Source organism: Pongo abelii, chromosome 7 (genome assembly GCF_028885655.2).
Source record: "Pongo abelii isolate AG06213 chromosome 7, NHGRI_mPonAbe1-v2.0_pri, whole genome shotgun sequence".
NCBI lineage: Eukaryota > Metazoa > Chordata > Mammalia > Primates > Hominidae > Pongo > Pongo abelii.
Genome location: NC_071992.2, coordinates 143,458,614 through 143,480,535, shown reverse-complemented (window position 1 = coordinate 143,480,535; position 21,922 = coordinate 143,458,614). Strand labels below are relative to the sequence as shown.

Sequence of the window (21,922 nt, the reverse complement as noted above, 5' to 3'; positions counted from 1 at the left end):
GAATGGAGTAGGAAACAAACAAGAAACAAACAGATATATAAAATGTCAGGTGATAATAAGCACCAAGAAGAAAATACATGTGCCTGAGGAAGACTTCTCTGTGAAAGTGACTTCTGAACAGAAAATTAGATTAAGTGGGAAAGTGGTTCATGCAAATATTGGGGAGGAACAAAGCAGGAAATGGAATATTCACAGCCTCTGATGCAGGAGTGTGCTTGGTATGTTCTAGAAAGAGCGTGGCGATAGCTAGAGACAGCCGGGTGAAGGAAAGTAGGAGATGAGGTCAGAGAGGTGACATCACAAATGGCCCATGCAAGGCCACTGTGGGGACTTGGCAGTTTTCTCTGAGAGAAATGAACTGGGAATAGGGGTGAAGTGGCTGGGACAGTGGTACATCTTCAGCAAGTTACGGTTCCAACACTAATAAATGAAGGGGTTGGATTTCACTGGTGGTTCCCGCACTGGCTGCACAGTGAATCTCCTAATCACTCAGTTAAAGCTGTGACTACCTGGGATCCACCACCAGAGACCATGATTCAGTAAGTCTGGGGCACAGGCTCTGTTGATGGTTCTGATACCCAGATATATTTGGCAACAATTTCCCTAGACTCACTCTAAGACTTTGCTGATCAATGCCTCTGTTAATGACCCCAAATCTGTACATGGACAAGAGCTGTAAATACAATATGAAATATTAGCCAGTGTGAAAAGGCTTCTGTTATCTTATCGATGTAAGGATTTGCAGTATGATCTTATTACTTCTCTCTCTCATCACTCATTTTCTCCCTCTGAACATGCGGAAGAGATTAAATAGCTAAAGAGAGCAAATGACTACATTCTAATGCAGAAGGCTATCAGATCAAACCCTCTATTTTTCTGTGTACTTTTTGATGGCCTGTGAATTGACTTAATGAAACTGGAAACGTATGTGCTATCTAAATAATCTGCTTAATATTCTGTAACATTACTCCAATTACTCATCCTTTCAATAAATTTAATCTATTGATTTGAGCGCCTTATTCTATTTCACACTCTCTCCTTTGCTCAAGAAAAGCCTCAGTAGTCTCATAATAAAGGTGAAATTAGATTTAAAATGCTCAGGGAATTTTTCTCCCCTCACACTTCTTTATTCCAAACCCAGATATGATATGAAGCGTGAAAAATTGCTATATTTTCAAGTGAATGAATTTCAAATTTGAGAATTGACATGGATAGGTTTACCTACTGATTCATGTGCTGTGTTCTAGATTGGGAAGACAGCATTTCGAAATGTGTGGTCACACATGTGTGCCTAAATTTTTAGATGATTTTAGACCATACATTTCTCTGGTGCCAGTCAGCAAACTCTAAAACAAGAAGTAAATATTTTAGGTATTTTGGACCATGTTGCAACATGGTCCACTGCAACATCTCTGTGGCCACTACTCAGATCTGCTGTGGCAGCACAAAAGCTTTCATGGACAATATGCAAATGAATAAGAGTGGCTGAGTTTCAATACAATTGTATAGACAGAAACAGGTGGTATGCCAGATTTGATAAGCAGGCTTTGGTTTGCCGAATCCTGATTTAGTCTAATTGTTCTGTTTTTGTTTTTCTTTTCATTTTGAATTAAGAAAATTAAGTCCCAGAGATGATATTTGACTTGGGTTGATTATAGCACTGCTGAGACAGGAACTGGAGTCTGTTGACCCAGATCAATGGTCTTTTAACTGTACCAAGCTGCTCCTACTCAGGGGCTCACATTGATAGTCAGAGCAGGAGCTCCAGCTTCCAAGGCAGAGCTAGAAATGACTTGAGTGCAAGCTGATTAGATCTTGATGTGGACGTGAGTTCACTGCCAGGAGTCCTTGCCTATTGCCTGTCCTTCCTCTTCCCTTTCTGGTTGTGGTGCTGTGGGAGGCACTTCTCACCCTTATCTCTTTTAAGGGTACATTTATACCTTCTGCAACCACAACAGGTAAGAACCAAGACACTAAAAGAATCCAGAATATTCTTTTGAACCAGCTATGAAGATGGCGTTGATATTAGCCCCAACTGCACTTGCAAACGCAATCCATTATCCCTCTCTTTTGTTAATAACCTGTCCCTTCAGACAGCTCCCTACTCACTTTCCTCTGAGGACAATTTTTACTCAGATAGTACAATTGATTGCAGCTAGAATTTCTCTCTGGGGCCTAAAACCCCATTCATCTTACTTTTTTTGAGAAGTGAGATAAAAGCAAGTGTATTTCTTATCTCTGTGGAACAGGAAGTTCCAAGTTCCAATTTCCTGTGGATCCCACAATCTTGTCCCAAAATGTTAGATACATTTTTGTCTTCTTGTGGTATTTATCTTCCTGTTTTCCTTTCACTTGCAATAACATAGATATTACATTTAGTCTTTTTTTTTAACTCTTTCTTATATAAATCCCCCATGTTGGGTTGACTTTTGATCTAAAGTTCTAGAATTTGCTGTGAAATTGTCACTTTCTGTTTTGAATGAAGGTTGAATAGTCAACCTTAATGAAGGTTGAAGGACAATAGTCCTTTCTACGAATTGTGAATTTCTCTACTTCATGCTGCTGAGTCCTCAACGATTTCAAACTCCTTCTAACAAAGTAGTTCAAAGTACTCCTTTCCCCTGATTGTATTGACAACATCCGTATCTTTTTTTTTTTTTTTTTTGAGACAAACTCTCGCTCTGTCATCTAGGCTGGAGTGCAGTGGCATGATCTCAGCTCACTGAAACCTCCACCTTCCAGGTTCAAGAAACACCCATATCTTAAGCTAAACCTTGAATCTCCAAATGGTTTATTTCCTACTCAACTCAGGAATAAAATTTAAAGAGATGACATTTGTGACCATTTGTGGAAGTGCTTTGCAAATATAAAATAATATGTTTAGTTGTCACTTTTATTGTTTTCATTTTCAACATTTTTTCTAGGCTCCTTTATTTTCATGCCAATTGTCTGGATACTGGAATTTAAAAAAAACCTCAATAGATTTCCAGCATCTGGTTATTGGGCCTCCCCTTTCTTAAGCTCTAGGATTAAAATGTTCTTCACCCGCTATTACTAAAAATTAATTCTCTTAAATTATTTTTAAAATGTTTGAAGGAAAATATAGCCCTGCCCTTTTAAGGATCAAAAGCCATTTGTATCAGCAGAAAAAAAGGTTGTAAAAATCCCATATGACAAAACCTGTAGTAAAAAAGTGATCCTACATAAGTCTTTGCAGAATAAATTCTACCCAACAGAGTAGTTTAGAGGAAGAAATGATGTAGACCTGTGATTTCCTACAAATCTTTTCTAAACTGCAGTGAGAATTAGAACCACTACTGCAAAAATATCAGAAATGAATAGCGCTACTACTCATCTCTGTTCTTCCTGATCATGGCAGCCTGTGAAAGAACAAGCTGTGGCCATGAGTAAAATTATTCAGGTAAAATACATTTAGGTTGTATATTTATGTTAATAGTCTTCAAAAAAGCTTACTTACCCTAACATGAAAACAGTGAGTGGCTAGCCAGGTGCAGTGGCTCACGCCTGTAATCCCAGCACTTTGAGAGGCCAAGGCAGGTAGATCACTTGAGGCCAGGAGTTCAGGAGCAGGCTGGCTAATATGGGAAACCCCCTATCTACCAAAAATATAAAAATTAGCCAGGTGTGGTGGTGCACGACTGTATTCCCAACTACTTGGGAGGCTGAGGCACAAGAATTGCTTGAACCCGGGAAGTGGAGGTTGCAGTGAGCCAAGATTGTGCCATTGCACTCCAGCCTGGGTGACAGAGTGAGACCCTGTCTCCAAAGAAAAAAAAAAAGAAAAGAAAAAGAAAACAGTGCGCAGTTAACAGGGTCTCCTTGCAAACTTCAAGGCATATTTATTTCAATGCTGTATCAATTTCTGCCCTAGTTTTTGGTAGACTGATTCATAAACTAATCAGTTAACTAATTGATCACATATCATCATATGCAGGTAACGTGCTAGGCACTGTAATAGTAGGATTTGCTCTATGGGCAACATGACTGTTACCAGCACCGGCTTTACTGTAGTTACTCACATGAAGTTGCCTTCCCACCATTCCAACGGCTTCATTATGGTCTTAGACTCTTTGGGTTGCTGTACAAAATACCTTAAACCTGGTAGCTTATAAACAACAGAAACTTATTTCTCACAGTTTTGGAGCCTGGGAAATCCAAGATGAAAGTGCTGGTCAGTGTCTAGTGAGGTCCTCTATCCAGGTTCAGAGAACAGCAGCTTCTTCCCATGTCCTCAGATAGTAGAAGGGTTTAGCTAGTTCTCTGCAGTTTCTTTTGAGGGCATAAATCCCATTTGTGAGGGCTCCACCCTCACAACCTTATCACTGCCCAAAGGCCCCACTTCTTAGTACCGGCACCTTGGGGGTCAGGATCTCAACATATGAATTGTAGGGGGCACAAAATTTAGACCATGGCAATCGATTCTCCCATTTTATTATTTCTATGTGCATAGTCCATTCTGCTGACAATAAAGGAATACATTAGTTCCAATACCATACAGTGTTCTACTTAGTGAGCTATCTCTTATTCTTCAAACCTCAATCTACATCTACTGAGTATCTACTATGGGCCTGATGACAGGTAGATACTAAGAATACATGATGAATGAAATAAGACTCCTTCTGGGCTAAGGTGTGAGGATCACTTGAGGCCAGGAGTTCAAGACCAGCCTGGGCAATGTAGCAAGACCTTGTCTCTACTAAAAATTAAACATTAGCCAGGCTTGATAGTGCACACCTGTAGTCGAAGCTACTCAGGAGGCTGTGATGGGAGGACCACTTGAACCGAGGAGGGTGGAAGCTGCAGTGAGCCGTGATTGCCCCATTGCACCCCATCCTGGATAACAGGGACATGATCATATCTCAAAAAAAATTCTCCTTTAAGTGGAGAAGTATACATGGGAGCAAAGAACTGTCACACATTGTGACATATACTTTATGTATATTTCACATGGTGAAGGGCAATCTTCCCTGAAGAAGTGACATTTGATTTAATCTTGTAGGTAAACAGGGGTATTACAAATCTTTTATGAAGGTAGCTCCACCATCTGATAGATTCATTTTCAAAAATATACAAATCAAACCTCACCTGCTGCCTCAGACTTCAAACACATTCAAATGCTTCTTCTACCCCAAAGTCCTTCCTCAGTGACAATTGACTACTATTCCATGACTAGACTAAGTACAAAATTCTTTTCCTGCTGAGAAATATTTGTATCTGTTTCGGACACTATCCTAAATATTGCAGGTGACTTTTGAGCATTATTTATTTGAAAGTCACAGCATTTCTCTTTATTATTTCTCCAGTAATTTTCACTGGGTTTCTTTGTAAATAGGTCTCTGTCACTTGTCTGACTTGACAGACTCCATTCTTATACAGTAAATTCTATACAACTACATTTCTCAACATCTTTCTTTGAGCTCCATGTTTTTCCCTCTTACTGTTCCAGTTGCATGACAGAATTCAGGAGTTTGATGCAGGTGAAGAGTAGGAAAATTATAAAGAGAGAGGCTGGGTGCGGTGACTCACGCCTGTAATCCTAGCACTTTGGGAGGCCAAGGTGGGCAGATCACATGAGATCAGGAGTTTGAGAACAGCCTGGCCAACATGGTGAAACCCTGTCTCTGCTAAAAATATAAAAACTAGCCAGGGGTGGTGGCGGGCACCTGTAGTCCCAGCTACAGGAGGGAGGCTGAAGCAAGAGGATCGCTTGAACCTGGAAGGTAGAGATTGCAGTGAGCTGAGAGCTGAGATCTGAGATCATACCACTGCACTCCAGCCTGGGTGACAGAGCAAGACTTCATCTTAATGAAAATAAATAAATAAATAAATAAATATTATGAAGAAAGAAACACAGAGAAGAGGAGAGGCCAGAGGAGGAATTTCTCCGCTGTAAATAGAAGTAAAAGCAGCAATTTTACATTATGGTTTAGGTATCCAGATCTTCAGTAGGAAAAAGACAGGCATTCCAACCACAAGACACAGAAGAGCAGAACAGAGCCTCAAGAGGCAGAGAAGAGCAGGGCAAAGCCTCTGAAGCAGGAGAGGAAGACGCCAACTTAGGAGGACACCTCTGTAGGAATGTCTGGACCAGACGGGGTGGAAGCAGGAGGTGAAGCTGAGAAAACAAGCAAGGACCTGTTTCTGCTGCCCCAGTTTTGGGGGCACTGTCTGAATGTGTGCATCTATTATGTATCAAAAATATAATAAAAATAAGTAAATAATTTAAAAATAGGGTTGGGGGGAATTTTTTTAAAGGGGTAGTCAGAGAGACCATTCTGATAGGAGATATTTGAAGAGGCATCTGATTATGAAGTGTTTTGTATGCTATGCTGAGGATTTTGAGCTTCATCTTTAACATGGAAAATTTAGGAAAGATTTTAATGGTGCAATTAAGCAAGGAGATAATGCATTTTTTTCCTTAAAGTTACTTTTGGTGACAATAGTTAGAATTGAACAGGCTCAAAAATTCCAGGGCTGGGCAAGCTGGCTCGCACCTGTAATCCTAGCACTTGGGAAGGCTGAGGTGGAAGGATGGCTTGAGGCCAGGAGTTCAAAAGCAACCTGGTCAACAGAGTAAGACTCAATCTCTACAAAGGAGAAATAAAATAATTATCCGGGCATTGTGGTGCACATTTTCATCCTAGCTATTTGGGAAGTCAAGGTGGAGAATCACTTGAACCCAGGAGTTGGAGGCTTTAGTGAGCTGTGGTCACACCACTGCACTCTAGCCCTGGCAACAGAGCAAGACCTTGCCTCAAAAAGCAAACTAATAAACAAAAAAGAACAATAGGTTTGGAAGATATTGAAAAAGTCCTGAGTAGAAACTAAATTGGGGCAGGAAATGAAGAACTATTTTTAAGAGGCATAATCATCCAAAATCATCCAAATTTAGTTTAGAAAGACATTGCTGACTGATTTGATTGATTCATTCATCCATGATTTATTCATCCATTTCTTTTTTTTTCATTCATTCATTTATTCCACAAATATTTTGACTGTCGTGTAGTAGGCATGCATGTGTTGGGCAGTGAACCAAACAGATGCTCAGCTCTCATTTGGTTTATAGCCTAGAAGGGGAAAAGTATAAGAAGTAAATATAGTTGCGGAATTACAAATTAATAGGTACAATATATAGTTAGATAGAAGAAATAAGAACTAGCATTTGATAGATCAATAGGGTGATTATTGTTAACATTCTTCTATTGCATATTTCAAAAAGTTAGAAAGTAATTTGAATGTCCATAGCATAAAGAAAAGGTAAAACACTTAAGGCGATGGATATCCCAATTATTCCGATTTGATCTTTATGTACAATATGAATATATCAAATTATTACATGTACCGCCAAAATATGTGCACCTATTATGTATTGTTAAAAAATAATAAAAATAAATAAATAAAAGTGTTAACATATGGTTGACATGACTGTTTTTTTAATGGGGTCGTTCAAAAGACTGCTCTGATAAGGAAATACCTGAGTAGGCACCTGAAAGAAGTGAAGGAATGGGCCCTGTAATATATTCAGGACACAGGTTTTCTGGACAGAGTCAATGGTATAATCACAACCCCTAAAGCAGTGCATGCTGGGAAGGTGTTTTTGTGAGAGGAGGAGCAGTTTGGAGGGTACTGCATTTTCAGAGATTGTCCTTCGCCTTCAGTGTCGCTTTTCTTTGTCCCCAGTTATAAAACCTCCCTTGCTCTCTCTCAGAGTCTAGAATGTCCTACTAGCTGTTGGAACGTGCTGGAGTTCTAAAGGCATGCAAAGTATTGAATGTGCTTGACCGATGGACACAGCAGGTATTTGAAGAGTTTTGATGCTTCCTTTCTGTTTTCAGCGCTATTTTTTTGCTTTATTTCTTTTAAAAAACTTTCCCCACAGAGGCTATTTATTACACAGCAGCAGCCAGCATGCACCAAGCAGAATTGCTTTTCATAATAAACCTATTCATCTTCTGGTATGTCAGAAATTTCTCAAATTGATACTTATAATAAATATGATTAATAACACATTGTATTTCAGTTGTTGCTGTAAAATAATTGGGAACAAATATCGTATTGTGATGTTGACAGTGTCAGGTTGGTTGGTGCCAAACAGCGGGAGCAGCCAACTGTATTTCATTAACAGCCACATTGCTACAATGCTATTAAGTTTTTCATAATCCCTTTTACTCAAGGTTGATCATTCATTCTGTTAGACAAATTCTTGCAACAATCACACTGGAAGTAAATCTGCCAGTGACAACCTCAGCAAGATGGGTTCTCACAGGGACATTAGGTCCTCTGCCTGTGAAATATGCTAGGCAAGTATTGCAATGTTGCGCTTGTAGATTAAGGACTAATCAAGGAGCATGAGAAAGACACCAGGACTAATATACATATAAATGGTGAGCCTGAATTTGAAATGGCAGGACAGGGAGAAAAGGGCACGGCTTTTAAAGGAAGGTAATATGCTTCATGATCCCTCAGGCTTCTCCAACCTCACCAGCTTCTTCCTTCGTCATATTTACTGCTTCTGCCATACAGTTACTTGTTGTTCTCTAAACACATTAAACTGTCCCACGGCTCCTCATATTGCATTTGCAAAATGCAATTTTCATTTCTATATATTCCTCCCAACCCCCTTAAAAGTATGGGAAACTCTTATTCATCCCTCCGAACCTGTTTTAAGCTACATTTCCTCCTTGAAGCCATACTAGAACACTTGCCTACTCCTTCCACAGGGCTACCATGAAACTATTTGCATTTGTCAATTACTATGTATTTTACACTGAATCACAATTAGTTGGTTTTCATGTGTGTCTCTCCTTATGCAATGAGTTCTTGGAGGCAGGGCTTACACTTAGCACAAATCAGATGCCCGGCTCAGAGAAAGTGCTCACTAGATAATTGTTGAACTGAACTAAACTGAAGGGGACATAGAAACAGTCTGGGCAAAGCAGGGAACCAGAGTTGCTGGTCATTCCAGCGACAGGCACAGAATGTCCCTTCTGCGCAGTGTGCTAAAGGCCTGCCAAGGATCCTAGATGCTTTAAAACATTTTTCGGCTGGGCACGGTGGCTCACGCCTGTAATCCCAGCACTTTGGGACGCCAAGGCAGGTAGATCGCCTGAGGTCAGGAGTTTGAGACCAGCCTGGCCAACATGGTGAAACCCTGTCTCTACTAAAAATATAAAAATTAGCTGAATGTAGTGGCATGCGCCTGTAATCTCAGCTACTCGGGAGGCTGAGGCAAGAGAATCCCTTGAGCCCAGGAGGTGGAGTTTGCAGTGAGCCGAGATTGCACCATTGCACTCCAGCCTTGGCAACAAGAGTTAAACTGTCTCAAAACAAACAAACAAACTAACAAACATTTTTCATGGTTATACCCATGTATGTGTACATGAGAAGCACAGAGGAGTAGCACAGAATCACAGATTCTGTGATAGCTAAGAATCATAGGATCTTAGCTTGGGATGAATTTTTTAGATTATTTTTCCCAAATCTGCATCAAATCACTTTGATAGCATTAAAATTATTGAGATTCCTGAGCTCAATTGTTGACTTATTGTATTATTCATGCATCTATTCGACACCCATATACTGAACACCCTTACTTGTGAGGATGCTGGGGTGGGCATTGGGTACAGAGTACTGAGTAAAGCTAACATAGGCCCTGAATTAATATAACTTATAGTCTTAAAGCAGGGAGGAGGGGTCAGACAGTCATTCATCAATTAATCACACAAATAAATATATAATCATACATTGTGATTAAGAAATATTTCAGGGTGCTAATGAGTATGTCAATGGCAGGATCTAACCTTGTCTGAGCTGAGCTCCAAAAGATAAGTAGAAGTCAAATTGATGGATGTAGCTGGAAGGGTGGAAAACATCAGGCAGATAAAACAGTTTGTGCCAAGGCCCTGCAGCCAGAAGAGAATTTGAAGCTGGGTGATATGTGAAGCATTGAAGGCAAGCCCATGTGGTTGGAGCACAGAGGGAGGAAGCTGGAGAGGTGAGACCAACAAGGAACTTTTAGACTATATTATAGAGTTTTTATTTCAGTCTTTGTTCTAAGAGCTACAAAAGGCCTTCTAGGAGATTTTATCAAGAGAGTAAATGTTGAGTCATAGCTTTGCTTAAAAAGATTGCTCTGGCTGCAGTAGGAAGAAGAACTAGTATAGAGTCAAGTTGGCAAGTCAAGGGTTCCTGGCAGTGGTCTACGTGCTTGTAAAATGATAGTAATAGTGAGGATAAAAAAGTTGGTGGATGAAAGAGATATTTAGGAGGATATATTGACAGGAATTGGTGATGGATTAAATAAGCATGAAGTGGAAGATGAAGATAGACTACGGAGAATAACCACCTTTTCTGGAGCAAATGAATAAGTGTGAGAAATCATTACCAAAATAAAGATTTGGTGAGAATAAGAGTGTCTTAGTCCCTTTAGTGTTGCTCTAACAGAATACCTGTTCTGGGTAATTTACAAAGAAAAAAAAAATGGTTTTTTTGGCTCACAACTCTAGTGGCTAGAAAATCCAAGAGCATGGCACTGGCATCTGCTCAGCTTGCAGAGGGTTATGTGCTGCCTCACAACATAGCAAAGAAAAAGAAAGTCAAGAGAGAGCATGCAAACACAGCAAAACATGAGGAGAAGCTTCACAACAACTCATTCTTGTGGTAATTCATCCAGTCCTGCGAGAGAGAAGTCATTCATTCCCACAAGACAATATTTATCTATTCATGAGGGATCTGCCCACAGGACCCAAACACTTCCCTCTAGGTCCCACCTCCCAACACAGCTACATTGAGGACCAAGCCTCAACATGAGTTCTGGTGGTGACAAACCATATTCAAACCATAGCACAGTCTCTCCAGATTTGAGAAAACTTCTAGGGTCTGTATTTTCAGCAAGTATTCCATGCGATTCTTGTTAGCCAACATGGCATGGGTACAGAGACTGGCTTTCAAGAATCTCTGGTCACATATCCTACAACAACCCCACAAGTTGTCAGGTCTCAGTGAATGTTCAGTGTTCCTATGTTTTACCTGCAAATATGTGTCTGAATCTCAGTTCTTCTTGGCACCTACTTATTTCCAGCCTTGTTTGAGTCTCTAGCTTAGCGTTGTTGTGAGGATTATATAAGGCTAGTTATTCAACTCAGAAATATTTATTAAGTTCCTACTATGTGCTAAGCTTTGTTCTAGGTATGGGTGCTTCAGAATAGAACATACATGATACATGCCCTCAAGAAGCTCAGAGTCCATAGGGAAAGGTAGATGTAGTATTAAATAATTTTTCAACAGAATTAAATGCTCTCCCACATGAAAGCCCAGAGAAGTGAGTGATGACTTCCCAAAACGTGAAGACACTTGAAATAAGTCTTCTGGGATGAGCAGGATTAAGCCAGACAAAGTTATGAGTGAATGTTTGAGTCAACCTTTTGGATACAGAGGCTACCACAGAGTAGGCAGTTAACATCCCTTCCCTCCCTTTCTGTCTCTTCTATTTACCTCCTTTCTTCCATAATCAAGTACCAGTCCTGTCCTGTCTCCATTAGCTGCTATCTTTACCTTCTATCTCCCAGAAATGTACAAATTATGTAATTCAAGTTTCTATCACTGCCTTCCCCTCCATACTAAAACATGTTACTACACCTTGGTTTCTGTCTTCTTATTTTTCTGAATCTGCACTAGTCCTTTCATTGCTGTAGTTGTCCTTCCTCTGTTCTAAGGTTCATGGCACCATTGTAAGCCCAGGACCCTATGCTGACACTCACATAACAACATTTTGCTCCATTGGTTACTAAAAGTGCCGCCTTATATCAGCAGTCTCCCTGTCTTTGGAGAGTATAAAACATGTATTCTCATCCCATTTTTCCATTATGTTCAGAGTGGTTGAATGACTTGTACAAGTTAATGCAAGTAGTTGAGGCAGAAATGATACTTCAATCGAGACCTTCAAACTTCCAAGTTCAGTTCACTTTCTTCCATAACATGTTATCTCAAAAATACCATTTGCCAGATATAAGTAATGCTAAATGGGTAACACTGCCCCACAACAAAGACCCCACACTTTCTAGAGCCAGCAAATGGCTTCAGATGTATTTGTTGCAAATGGTTTCAAATGTATTTGTTAAACTTTGAACTTTGTATCATTTTAAATTTATTTTATTATTTTATTTTATTATTTTCAGAAGTGGAAACAGCTGGCTTTACTAAACCTTAGGGTCATTTCACTTTCCTATGGCTGTCTCTACCAAGTGTAGCTGGTCTCTTTTGAATACGTGTTGCAAGCTTGAGTTATGTGCCTCTGAAATATTTGGCCCAGGAGGGAAAATCTGGTTTCATAGCTCACTTGGTTCACTTACCCCGTGATTGCATGAAATTACTCCTCAAAATGCATTTCTGTCTCCATAGACTCCGACTGGGGAGGGGCCTACTGCATGCAATGTCTTAATGTGAGCAGCTTTCCTGACCTCTGCATGTAGGCTGGGTATCCCTTGCAGTTGGGTGGGATGTGACTGCACACCCATTTCAAATGCCCTGAAACTCAGGATATGCTCCCGAGGTGCTCCCCTATGCCAGGATCTGCCTGTGGTTCCCTCCAGAGCTACTTGGATACACCGCATACCCTTGGATCCAGCACTGCTAGAGACTCTGCAGAAACTCTGCAACTTTAACTGGAAACCTCTCTACTGTTGTTGTTCCCTTGGAAAAATGACTATTTGCCACTTCAGCTGCCAAATATCTCCTCCCAATATGTTCTGTGAGCATTCAGTCTGCTCAAAGTCTTGTGTAATGGTGGGTATATGATGCCATTTGTTTCAAGCCAGGCTCACATATCCATCTATCTCAGGGGCTACATGATTTACTTGCCATTTTTTAAACTTTTACTTGTAATTAACAAATAATAATTGTATATATTTATGGCATACAATGTGATGTTTTCATATATGTATACATTGTGGAATGATTATATCAAGCTAATTAAATTAGGCAACATCTCATATACTTACTTTTCTATACTGAAAATATTTAAGGCCTATTCTTTTAGCAATTTTGAGATATAAAAGACATTATTGTTAATTATGGTCACCACACTGTGCAATAGCATTTGAAAACTTATTTGTCATGTCTAACTAAAACTTTGTACTCTTTGACCAATATTCTCCCATTCCCTGTACCCCACCCCTCTCCACCCCACCCTCTGGTAAACATCATTCTACTCTCTACCTTTATAAGTTCAACTTTTTGAAGATTCTGCATATGAGATTATACAGTACTTGTCTTTCTGTGCCAGGCTTATTTTACTCAGCACAATGTCCTACAGGTTCATCACGTTGTTGCAAATGACAGGATTGCCTTCTTTTTTTAAGGCTGAATACTATTCCATTGTGCATATATGTTTTCTTTAGCCATTCATCTGTTGATGGACACTCAAGCCAATTTCATACTTGGCTATTGTGAATAAGGCTGCAATGAACATAGGAATGCAGATACCTCTTCAACATATTGATTTCCAATCCTTCGGATATATATCCAGTATTAGGATCAGGTGGTAGGTTTATTTTCAGTTTTTTGAAGCTCCTCCATGCAGTTTTCCATAATGACTATACTAATTTACATTCCTTCCAACAATGTGCAAGGATTCCCTTTTCTCTACATCATTGCCAACCTTGTTATCCCTTGTCTTTTTTGCTAGTAACCATTCTAACAAGTGTGAGGTGATAGTTCATTGTCGTTTTAATTTGCATTTCCTTGATGACTAGTAACATTTTAAAAATATCCCATTGGCCATTTGTATGTCTTCTTTTGAGAAGTATCTATTTCAGTTTTTTGTCCATTTTTAAATTGGGTTACTTGTTTTCTTGCTATTCAGTTATGTATGGGAAAAAATCATATGAAATAAAGAGAGTTATTCTCGACTGCCTTGTTATATCTTGTTTACATAAGTATTAATTTTTAATTTATTAAATAAATCTTATATCTTTGTTATATCTTGTTTACATAAGTATTAATTTTTAATTTATTAAATAAATCAATAAATATTTATGAGTGTTATGTATTCCTATATCAAGTTATTTACATTATAATATCACTTTCACTCAGTTGATTTCTTTGTTGATCAGCATCCCCTTTATGACTAATGCTAAAACCTACTTGGACTGATTTAGACAAAAAGACACTGTTTCAGGAAAAATACTGGGGAAATAATTAAAAATACGACCTTGATGACCTTCAAGGGCCGCAATCATCTAGAGGAAAATTAACTATCTTTAACAGTGGGTTTACTAAATTTGGGAAGTAGAATCATTCCCTTTAGAAAAATAACTATAATCATGGAGGATGAAATAGAGATTTTTGAATTGCTTGTGTAAGCCCGAATGTTGAAGTTAACTGTTTTTGTGAGGTTTTCCACTTGCTTGCTTTTGTTTTTGCATATAGAGAGGTAGAAATGTTGCCTGGCTTTCTTCTGAGTCTGGGTACAGCTCGGGGGAGGGGTATAATGGAGGGAACTAATGCGAATTGAGCTAGACTTGGTGCAGTCATATGCAAGATCTCAGTTCATATCACAAATGCCCTTAGAAGGAGATTCAGCTACTCTTGTTTTCCAGATGAGGAAAGTGAGAATCGAAAGGCCTCAGACATGATCACATCCAGTCGAAGCCTGAGACCTGTAGCCCCTGACTCTTTAGCATCCCTTTCATCAGACTATAAAATTTCTTGTCAGGTCCTGCTTCCCTTGTTCCAAAGAGTAGTAGTTATTAGAGAGGGGCTGGAACAACTTTGTTTCCAATTTCTAATTTTTCTTCTCTTTATCTCTTTTCTCCCTTGTTTCACCTTTCAATATAATTCTTCCAATCACATTTCCTTTGCAAATTTCTTCTTGCCCATGAACCATTTCCTCTTTTATGATTGTAACAAATAGCCCTCATCCTAATTGGTGAATTGGAAGAAATGACTCTGAGAATAATTAACTCTTTGTTAATTGTAAATTTGGAAAGGCATGGAAAGAGACCTTTTTTAGCCTATGCAGGAATTTAATCTAGCACTTAACTTATCAGTACAAAATGGCTTTCGTTTAGTGTGTATTTTAAAAGTGATGTCCAAACTGGTGGGTAGATGCCAATTTCTTAATATTCAAAAAATATAATATTAAAAGCCTTCCTCCATTATCAATATAGTGGAAATTCTTTGCAATATAATCCCCAAGATTTCTGACTTTCTACATATTTTATTATATTTCTTTATTTATTTTTGAGACAGAGTCTCACTCTGTCGCCCAGGCTGGAGTACAGCGGTGTGATCTCTGCTCACTGCAAGCTCTGCCTCCTGGGTTCAAGTGATTCTCCTGCCTCAGCCTCCTGAGTAGCTGGGATTACAGGTGCCTGCTACCACGCCCAGCTAATTTTTTGTATTTTTAGTAGAGACAGGGTTTCACCATGTTTGCCAAGATGGTCTCAATCTCCTGACCTCGTGATCCACCCACCTCGGCCTCCCAAAGTGCTGGGATTACAGGTGTGACCCACCGTGCCCAGCCGATTTTATTATATTTAGTAGTCATTAGCTGGCATAATTTAGCTTTGTGTTTGGTAATATATTTTTCAAAGTCCTAATACATAGCTATCTCTTCAAGGAAAATGAAAAATTTACCACATTCCCTTTCCTTTATGTGCTGCTATCTACACTGTCTCATAGATTCATTCACTGATTTAGTCATTTACATGATTAATACATATTTGTTTGGTATCTATTATAGACCATGCTTGTGCTAAATGCCAGCAATGGGGCAGTGACAAAAGAGATGTGTCCCCATGCTCATGGGGCTTACAGAATTTAATATTAAAAGAGAGGCCATAAATAGGTAAAGTAATATTCATCATGATCATCATCAAACTATTAATCATGATCATCATCAAACTATTACAAAATCATTACAAATAAGAGCTATGCAGGCAATAAACATAGAGAGTAATGGGGCTGGGAAGTGCCACTTTAGCTAGGAAAGTCAGGAAGTAGGAGGTGGCATTAAGATTGAGACCTTAAGCATGAAAAGGAGTCAGCCATGCAGAAGAGTAAGTAAAAAACATTTATTCCTCTTTGAAAATGAAGATGAGACCCCTTTAAACAGGTGATACCACGTTGCACAGAGATCACCACTGAATTTGTATAAACCATATAGCAAGCCAGCTGCACAGGGGAGATTAGAGAGCTTAGAAACCCTGCTTCCTCACCCTGAGCGTTTTTACTCTTCTCACTAGCCTGTTTCCTGTTTTTCCCATTTTGCCCTTCTTTGCCCCTCTCTCTCTCCCTGCTGTCATCTCCAGGGTTCAGCTAGGTTTCCCTTTGCTCTACCCTGGACAATATAGTTTGAATAATCAGACTAAACAGGACAGCCTTAGACATGTTTATAGGGTGTGCTGGAGAATGTCAAAAGCAAGGCACAGCAGAAGCCCAGAGACCCTCATCCACCCAGGCTTTACATTGTTTCTGGAAAAGAAGGCGGGTCTCCTGCCTCAGCTGACTTGCGCCTGGTTCTCTAATAATGGAGTGTTATCTAATTGGTGCTTCCTTTACATCAATGGAAATAGTAGCACAAGACACAGGGACAAAGCAACATGCCAGCAGTTAAGTATAAGTGAGGGTTCAGACCCATCCTTCCAAGGGCTTTGCGGTAATATTTAGAACACATCCTAATGACTAAGGCATATACCCTTGGGCGGGACGGCTTCATATAAGAGACATCTGGCATGTATTTTCTGGTCTAAAATTATAGCATTCCCACCTAAAGCAATTTATATTTCTAAGACGATGGGAGAGAAGGATGATGAAGTACCATCTGACAATTTATTTGTCATTTAAATATAAAATAAAAATTAGAAGTCCCAAACTGTTATTAACATTAGTGCTTTAAAAATGCATACAAGCGAAGAAAGCTTGCCAAAATATTAACTGCAGATTTCTTTTCCTTTTTTTTTTTTTTTTTTTGTTTTTGAGATGGAGTCTCACTCTGTCACCCAGGCTGGAGTGCAGTGGCATGATCTTGGCTCACTGCAACTTCTGCCTCCCGGGTTCAAGCAATTCTTTGCCTTAGCCTCCCGAGTAGCTGGGAGTATAGGCGCCTGCCACCATGCCCAGCTAATTTTTGTATTTTTAGTAGAGATGGGGTTTCACCATCTTGGCCAGGCTGGTCTTGAACTCCTGACTTCGTGATCCACCCGCCTTGGCTTTCCCCAGGATTACAGGTGTGAGCCACCGAGCCTGGCCTTATTTCATTTTCTTATCATTCCTCAGAATCTTGTGCATTGAGAAGGCATCACTGAAGCCATGTTTTGTTTTTTTTTTTTTTTAACTAAAGTAATCCTACAGACAGGGATATTATTTGCTACATGAAAAGACTGAAACCTTTTTTCCCCACTTTTAATCACCTGAAAGTAATCATTTTTTACAGCAAACATCACAGAGCCAAAGGCAAAGAAAACGAAACAAAGGCAGGGCTTCCCCAGAGAACTTCCTAAGGCTCTCTCACAGAAGCTTCTAGTCAACCTTTGTTTGTCAAAAGCAACTGTCTGATGGAAATTTCACCTCATAAATGTTGGAACTGGAAGAAAGGCAGGATCTTCCTATGATACCCTATTTGGGAAGGGAAGAGAGTGGAGAAAATGAGAGCAAAGATTCTTTTGACTGCACAACAGTGGACGTCACTTCCCGTGGTGGTTCGGGCTCTTCAGGAGACCCACACTGACCTGCTGGTTGATGAAGGTGATTACTTCTGAGATGACACTGCTCTTTCTGAATACACGGGTATAGTTAGGCTGCTTCTGAAACATCTCCCTAGAAATCCTGTCTTCCTCTTTACTAGCTCCCAAATGTCTTCATTTGAATTGGCTAACAAGGGGAGAAAAGGATCTACGCTTCCCTTCGTAAAGCAATGACTTTCAAATGCTGTTTCCTATCACAATCCTATTTTACACCTTCCCTGATGTCTCCATATGTGACCCAGAGCACAGCAGGGCTGTCTTGTTTAGGTAGAGCGGAGGTTCAGAGTTCTACCTCATTGCTACCCCTTTTCTCCCTGAGATGACCTCTGAGATGACTTTGGACTTCTTAGAATCTAGTTTGAAACCTTAAAGAACTGCTGGCTTTCTGCTTTGACCTTTTATGCCAATTCAAATCAAGGAATATTTATTATGCATCACCTACCTACAACACTGAGAGGTCTTGAGAGCATTCAGACATGAAAAATAGCCCATGCCTGCTCTTCACAACCTCCTCTGCTCTGTGGATAGATTATGCACTTAATATTACTGTGATATGAATCCCCCTCTTCTTTAGACCAGTTCCACCATGTGCACCCATCATATGCCTCTCCTGTCCATGCACACGGCCATGAGCATGGTGTAAGTGCTCTAACCCCCTGAATCCTGCTTCTGGGTATCCCTTCTCCCTCCGTTCCCTAGATCAGCTAGCCCCATCTTCCCTGCTCTCTGATCTTGATCCTGCTCTTCCGATCCCCTTGTCCTATCCAACTGCCTTCTGGAACTTTATAGTATTTGTTTACTTGACCTCTCTCTCAGGCCTTGTATACCAATTTTCCTTTGTGCTTTGCATAAAGATTAGCACTGACTATTCCCATACTCAGTTCTGGCCACAAGGACTCCATCTTGTGCCATACAAATTATGCTATAACATTGCCATAATGTTTACACTTAAAACAGTTACCTTAAAAATTCTTGTAAGGTGGCTCAGATTTCAAGATTCAGTTCCCTCTTTTTTGCGGTTTGTATCTCTCAATTCTGTGCTCCTGAACCGAGCATGAATTCTAACCAATACCTCGGCTTTCTTTAGAGAGTCAGCACTTCAGAAGTATATGCATGGATGTATGTATACTCACATGTACATAAAATTGATTTATATATGTGTATATAAATAAACAAATATGTTTGTATATATACAACTGTAAAAAAAAGTCTCAGTTTTTTTGGTATAAATATATACAGGGAGAATAGATCTCTATTTTGTATACAGATATATGCACCCATTTATTTTTTTCTATGATAATAGAATAAAGACTGTTCAACAAATAGGCCAGTGAGCCAATACCATATGTCTTCGGAAGTGCAGGGTGAGAAGATAGAACCTACAACATCATGGACCACAAATTCTCATATGTTTAAGGTAGAATAATTTGTATTATATCAAATTATAAAACAGATAGATACTCTTACTATTTTGGTATATATCCTTCCTTCTATACATACTGCTATACAGAATGAATATTCAAATTCAAATCTAGCTATATTCTATTTTTTCACTTAACATTTAATCATGACTTTTTGGTACTTAACAGTAACTTTACTGTCCTTACAATTTAGTAGTGTATAATGTGCCATCTTACGGAATTATTATATTTATCAAACTATTTCTCTTGTTTGACAGTTAAGTCTTTGTCATTTTTTTGTATATGTAGCAGTGCAAGAAACAGCTTTGTATATAGCAAAAAAAAAGAGCAGTTAAAGATAAAGGCAGAGCCTGGTATCTCTGTTTTGCTGAGATTTGAATAGGATTGATAGTTTTCTAAATGACTTGTAAATGTAAAGCATGTAGTCCTGAGAAAGCTCTTTGAGCTCAAGGATGTGTTTGTGTGTGTGTGTGTGTGTGTGTGTGTGTGTGTGTCTGGGTGTCTGTGTGTAGTAGTAGTAAATTAGATCTGATCATCCAAAAGATCACCTGAACAATTACCTATGCAAATATGTTGCAAGTGACTAATTTTTAATATAATTAAAACAAACAGGTTAGTTAAAAAGATGATCAAACTTCTGAACTCAATCAAATACAAGTCTTACTAAAAGTAGACCAAAACAGAGAGAGAAAGAGATGTCTTCTACCTCAGTGATAGCACACATATGCAGTTACATGTATACACACTCATCCACACAATGAGAAAAGCTTTCATGAAAAGGTACATTATCCCTCATATTTCAATTTACAAATGTTAATAATTGAAACATAATTATGCATAATTCAGAGAATGGCATCTGGAGTCAGACTGTCTGAATTCAAATCCCAGTTCCACCTTTGCTAATTCTGTACATTTTGGCTGATTCTTTGACTTCTTTACACCCCAGTTTTTGCATCTATAAAATGAGATTTAATGTTGCATATGTCATAGTTGATTCTCTGGCATAGATAGAATGAGATAATATATGTAAAGCTCTTAGCCTGGCTCGTGACAACCCCTCCATTGATGGTATGTATAATTGTTGTTTTGATAGACTTGATTCTTCCATTATTTGTAGAAGATCCAGTTTTTACTTTGGTATGTGATTTGACTTCTGTAAGGCAAAATTCTCCAAGAATTATACCAAGAAAAGCTTTAAGAGAAGTATATTCTGATAGGGAAGGGAAGCTATCTGCCTTTGTCCTCGTGAGGATTACTTTACTCTTGGAGTCATTAATTTATTCATCAAACCACTATGGGATCCCTATCATGTTCCAGGTACCGAGCTGGATACGAGTAATTCAGAGAACAATAAAGACACAGTCTCTTTTGTCTTGGAGGTTTCAGCATTTAAAAATTCCCCAGTACATATCAGCACGTCTGTTTTTGGAGTTCTGCCATTCTCCTTTTAAAAGACTGGCTTAAGCTTGTGTAACATTTCTCTCTGTTCCCAGGATAAATATGAGCTGCAATGAAATTAAGAAAAAATATTTACTAGGAAAGAACACAAAAGAATTGAAAGCAGCAAGTAAAAGCAATGCCCAATTAGATACCTTTTCAAGGAGCAGATTATTGTATAGAAGGAAATCATCCTGAATCCTAGTCCTGGAATCAGCATTTTGCCTGGTTCTTGGCCTCTATGCTGCTCTCATTGGTTGTTGATCCCTGGGTCTTTTAGACCCCTTGGTCTTCATGAAGCTGACAATCAACTCTTTTTGCTCTGTCTCAAGCTAGGTGCAACAGACTTTTCATTCCACAAAATGCAAAACCTTTTCCTAACTCATTTCCTCCAGGATGGGGTTTTTACAGACAGGGGCAGGGTTGCCAGTTATTCTGTGAGTCCTCCTAAGCCTCCCCACCTAAGTTATTATCATATCCCCACCCACCTTCAAGACCAGCTGCTATGATAGATTTCTTCATCCCACCAAGGATGTGTCCATCCTACCCATTGAAAGTCTTAAGGCAGTTCCGTAATAGAAATACAGCATGAGCCACATATGAATCTTAAAGTTTCTAGTCACTACCTTAAAAAGGTAAAGATAGGCCGGGAATGGTGGCTCACGCCTGTAATCCCAGCACTTTGGGAGGCCGAGGTGGACGGATCACCTGAGGTTCGGAGTTTGAGACCAGCCTGACCAACATGGAGAAACCGCGTCTCTACTAAAAATAAAAAATTAGCCAGGCTTGGTGGTGCATGCCTGCAATCCCAGCTACTAGGGAGGCTGAAGCAGGAGAATTGCTTGAACCCAAGAGACAGAGGTTGTGGTGAGCCGAGATCGCACCATTGCACTCCAGCCTGGACAACAAGAGTGAAACTGCGTCTCGAAAAAAAAAAAAAAGGTAAAGATAGAATTTTAAATTTTAGTTTAAGTAAAATTTAATTTTAATGACATTTTATTTAACTCAATATATAATACCAAAGTTGTTTTCAATTTGTAACCAAATACACATCATTAATGAAATATTTCAAATTCTTTTTTTCATACTAAATCTTTGGAGTCCAGTTTGTATCTTACACTTACAGCATATCCCAGTTCAGACTACCCACATTGTCAGTGCTCAGTGCCCATGTGTGATGGGTGGCTAAGCATGCTGTCCAGCACAGACCCCAGGAAATCCCAAGAACTTCACCACATAGCAATGCTAACGTACATACTGCAATAATTCTCCCACTCACCATCACGGGAGGGTCATTCT

The 21,922-nt window shown here is 39.3% G+C and overlaps 1 long non-coding RNA gene across 1 annotated transcript; it reads left to right on the top strand.

Moving 5' to 3' along the window:
* The first annotated feature begins 239 nt into the window (after positions 1-239).
* On the top strand, positions 240-21,556 carry LOC129047542 (uncharacterized). Its single transcript, XR_008509289.2, has 4 exons — positions 240-539; positions 17,456-17,766; positions 19,069-19,182; positions 20,680-21,556. It is a non-coding gene; the product is annotated as an uncharacterized LOC129047542 (long non-coding RNA).
* The last annotated feature ends 366 nt before the right edge of the window (positions 21,557-21,922 follow it).